Source organism: Nicotiana attenuata, chromosome 11 (genome assembly GCF_001879085.1).
Source record: "Nicotiana attenuata strain UT chromosome 11, NIATTr2, whole genome shotgun sequence".
NCBI classification, from domain to species: domain Eukaryota; kingdom Viridiplantae; phylum Streptophyta; class Magnoliopsida; order Solanales; family Solanaceae; genus Nicotiana; species Nicotiana attenuata.
The window spans coordinates 54,123,490-54,128,857 of NC_031999.1; the positions used below are offsets into that span (position 1 = coordinate 54,123,490).

Genomic DNA, 5,368 nt, shown 5'->3' on the forward strand with positions numbered 1-5,368 from the left:
AACTTACCAACTTCTAGCCATTAGTCATAGACTTATCAAAACTAGCCAAGCACATATAAAAATAGAAAAACCAAATAAATAAGGTTCTTTCTCTCAAAGAATCACATGCAAAAATCTCCTTCCATATTTTTAAGCGTGATTAGCAACATTAGATGCAAGACAGAAAGAAAATTTCATGGATGAGGTAGAAAATAAGGTGATAAAATATTTAAAAAAAATATAATATTCCAAAAATCTAAGCAAAAAAGAAACCTTTTCAATGGGTATAGTTGAAATTCATTGAAAACATATAGATAAGTCAATATACAAAATTTGAGGAAGATTGGAGGTGATTTGGACTGGTTTTGTATCAAAATTCGTAATTAAATCGAGTTCAAAAAATTCCTCTGCGACGCATGTATCAAACATGTATCATGCATGTATCTCACACACAGGTATACATGTGATACACAACTGACACAAATATGATACATATGTGATACACAATTGATACACAGTATGATACACATATCATTTTTTTCATGTTCAGTTTTTACTTCGAATTTTCAATTCAAACCACCTCAAAACTTCACTAAATCATCCCAAATCTGAGATTCAAGCTCCTTAAGATGTACCCAATCTATTCTAATAACACACTCTCAAAAGAAAGCAAAAATTTGACCTTTTTTTGCTACAAATAGCTAATTGGCTAACATTAGTAATATTTTATGAATTGGCCAATTTTTGTAATGAGCTACTTATAAATGGACATAGCTGATAATTTCCCTTAGAAAATCATATTTTGTTGAAGCCCAGTTATAAAAGGCTATCTGTCACCATTGGGCCATGTACAGTCAATTTGAAGCCCATCATTACAATGGGCCAAACAATTTCTTTCTGAAGCCCAAATGTGTTGCCCAAATTTGACTTTAAAATATTAAAGCTATTTTTAGAATATAAGTTTTCAAACAAATTATGACAAAACCACAAAAGTAAGTTGCATGAGGAGTTCACTACGTGAGGGTTTGCATTTTCAAGAACTACGTACGGTCGGACCTCTCTATAACAGCATCCCTATATAACAACTCTTTACTATAAAAGCCAAGCTTTTTCGGAACTAATTTTTATGTTATATTATAATATATGTTCTCTATAACAGTACTTCGCTATAACATATTCGGAACAAACGAGGCTGCTATGGAGAGGATTGACTGTATATATGCAGACATAGATAATATATATCACAACATGGTATGGATTTGCTAGTTTCTTAGACATATAAGGTAACTATTTTTTTTTCCTTTAATCATCTTAAGTTTGATGTTACACTATAATTTGGTTTCGTGGTGATCAATAAAAAAATTTATTTTCACCCAAAAAAAAAAGAAACATCAAGTTTCATTTTGATCCGGATTTGTTTGAAATTGAGGTATAGTTGTTATTGTTATTGTTGTTGTGGTGGTTGTCGTTGTTGTGTATCATCTTCAATTCTCCACAATCTTATTTCAAAGAATCAGTATTAGCTATGTCATTCTCTATAAAAGAAGCGTAAGATATAATTAATGTGTAGCATATACAGTCAGACCTCTTTATAACAGCATCCTTATATAACAGTCATTCACTATAAAAGCTATTTGTTATAATATATGTCCTCTATAACAACCAAAAAATATCGAAATAAACGAGGCTGTTATAGAGAGCTTTGACTGTATAGTCATAGACATGCAATAGAATAATAGATATGCTTTGTAAATTAAGGACACAATCCTACATAAACTATTTTATATATTTTTCGGGAGTCCATTACTGAAATGGTCACTCAACTATCCCAAATTATCTTCTAAAATTACTTTTCTTTCATTTGTAACAACAAAGTCACTGAACTATGCCTATTGCACTCAGAAGGTCACTCAACTAGATTTTCCAAAATTTGGAGTGTCAAACACCTATTTTACCCTCTAAATTATAAACATTTATCTTCTTTTTATTTTTTTAAACTTTTTAATATTATGATTTTTTTCCTTTTTAATTTATATTATGGACTTACCTATAGAATAAATAAATATTATTTATAAATTACAAAAATAAAAAATATTTAAGCATGTATAATACCGGAGTAACAAAATAATGAGCATAGTAAAAAAATTAATTAGAATAATTTATTAGTAATAATAATTTTAGTATTAAAAACAAAAATTCAAAAATTTATTTACACAATTCAGAATGAAAGAAAATAAAGGTTGTAAAATATATATTCCATGCACGTAATATAAAAATAATTATTTAAATAAAGGTAATTTTATAATATACATTATATATTCTTGAAAATTTTGCTCAATTATATTATATATATTCCATGCACGACTTAATATAGCATATTTTACCCTATACAAATAGTCCCCCTATTTTCCCGTAACATTGTTTTGTGTCATCGAAAAGTTGGTAGAAACATAATAATATAATTGAGCATAATTTTCAAGAATATATAATGTATATTATAAAATACCTTTATTTAAATAATTATTTTTATATTACGTGCATGAAATATATATTTTACAACCTTTATTTTCATTCATTCTGAATTGTGTAAATAAATTTTTGAATTTGTGTTGTTAATACTAAAAAGTTTAAAAAAAATAAAAAGAAGATAAATGTTTATAATTTAGAGGGTTAAATAGGTATTTGGCAATCCAAAATTACTCACTAAATATATTTTATTTGCTCACTTTTACTAAGTGCTCCCAATTACTCACTAGCATTAGCACTAACAATATGTGCTTTCCACAATCATCCAACAATATATATATATATAATTCACCAAAAAGTTGTAATTAAACATTTCATTTGTATGAAAATGATCCAATCTTGATTTGCCTTTTTCAAGAGCTTGCCTTTAGTATTTCTGAAAAGGAAGAATATCACAAGAATGAACTGAAACTGAATTAAAATTCCACCAAGGAGCAGATGAGATGGATGGAATCTTTAATCTTTAATCAAAGTCTCGGGTTTGCATTTTTAACGGAAAAATTACTTAATAACGAACTGAAACAACAATAACAACAACATACCCAATGTGATCCTGGGGAAGGTAGAATATATGCAAACCTTGAATATTACACGTCGCGAATCTGAATTAATCAGGATCTGTCATTCAACCACACCAACATATCATTACGAACAATCTCAACATTTTCATCAGTTTCTCCAAACAACAAAGAATGTACCATCCCATCATAAATCTTGATTGTCTTGTCTTTACTTTTAGCCTTTAGGTACAATTCTTTGCTCACTTTTGGATCAGTAACAACATCAGCACTTCCATGTAAAACCAAAAATGGAATACTTACATCACTAAGTTTAATACTAACAAAATCAGTCACATGCATAAGTTCCACAACTGTCCCTAATCTTGGTTTACCATTATAGCCATTTGGGTTCATTCTTGCAATTTCTCTCTTTTTTGGGACTTTTACAGATTTGTCCAAAAGATCAGTTGTTGGTACAATAGCCAAAGTTGGTACAAATCTTGCAAAAAAGGTCAAGATTTGTGGAATTGGCCATTTTGGTCTCATATTTTCTGAAATCTTACACATGGGGGCCCTTAAAATTGCACCATTTAACATAATATTGTTTCTAAAATGGATTAATAAGCTAATAGCACCACCCATTGACTCACCAAAAAGAAATTTTGGTCAATTTTGGAATTCAGAATTTTTGGTTAGGACTGAAATAAAATATGAGATACAATCATCTACAACAAGACTTATATTTGGTACATAGGATTTAATACCTTGAGATAAGCCATGACCTTCAATATCAAGTGCAAAACAAGCAAATCCATTTTTTGCTAAAAAAATTGGAGTTTCTTGAAATATCCAACTAATGTCATTTCCATAACCATGTACCATAAAAATAATACCTTTATAATTATGAGAAGAAATGTTTTTTGGTAGCCATGATTTTGTGAAAAGAGATAGGCCTCTAGGTGAAGTGAAAAAAGATTTGGTTGATTTGATATTTTGGAGAGTATAATATTCTTCTTCTGGTGTATTTCCCCAGTAATAAAGTTGTTGAGTTTGATTTAGGTGTGTGTTTTGGTTTTCCTCCATTTTTGGTTGGAATTTTTTCTTTGAAATGAGGAGCAGTGTTCACTATTTTAGAAGTTTTCTAGTTGGTGTTTGATCATGAAAATGATAGAGGCAACATGTTCCCATTTTTTTGGTTTTTGGCTTTTGGTTTTTGTCTTTTTCTATTCTTTTTGTTCTGATTTTTTTTAAATATATACATTTGGTATTTTTCTAAAAGGAAAAGGGGTCAAGTTGTCTAATGTACAATCTGAAATTAAATAACTTTATTCTCCATTACACTTTTGATTTATAGAGTATTACTACTGTCGTTCGGAAAAAATCTCATTTTTTCGTGACCACTAAGAAGCTTCAACCTGAGGATAATTTTAAACTACAACAACAACAACAATAACACAATAACAAACTCAGTATGATCCAATAAAGTGTGATCTGAGAAAGATAGTGTATATGCAGACCTACGTTGGGGGTGGGGGGTCACCTGAAATATTCTATGCGGCCCCCTAAAATCATAAAATCTGGACAGAGGATCTGGTTTGTAGAAGTAAGGCTGTATGTGGGCCCGGGCCCGGGCCTAAATGGGCTAAATGGGCCGGGCTAAACGGGCCCGGGCTTAGCGGTCCCGGGCTCTGGCGGTCCCGGGCTTCGCGGTCCCGGGCTTCGTGGGCTCAACGGGTAGGACCAGCCCGTGACGGGCCTAAGCCCATATGGTCCTGGGCTAAATGGGCCGGGCTCGTGGGCTTAGCGGGCCTAACGGGCTTTTTTTATTTCCGGGCTTTTTTTTTTTAATTTTTTTTATTTAGGGCAATTTCTTGTAAACCGTATGTGTATGTATATATATAAATTGCTCTTATGCATGGCTATATAAATATATGTGGTATATATAATATAGAAATCTAATTATTAAAGTGTTTGACGAAAATGTAAAATAACAAATCAATAGTAAAACTAAATTGGCATGCATAATAAATTAATAACAAAGTACAACATGAAGCATAAATACGTCTAATAATTTTAAAATAACACAAATTGTTGAAAAATCTTAAAGACGAATTTGCGGATAAATACCCTCAACACAATACTTTATATGCCTCCTTAAAATGCCTGTGGTACACCCTGAACGAAAATTTAAGACTCTTCCACAGTTCTTGCACTTTAATATTTGGCCTTCTTCATTTTCTTCAAGCACTTCATAGTATTGCGACACAAATAAGCGCACTCTTTCCGAACGAGGCATGATTTAACTTGAAAATTGAGATTGAGACTTGAAGTCTTGAAAATTGGAGATTGAGAGATTGAGAGAA

At 30.9% G+C, this 5,368-nt stretch overlaps 1 pseudogene; it reads right to left on the minus strand.

Annotated features, from left to right (window-relative positions):
* Positions 2,845-4,173, minus strand: LOC109235074 (annotated as a pseudogene).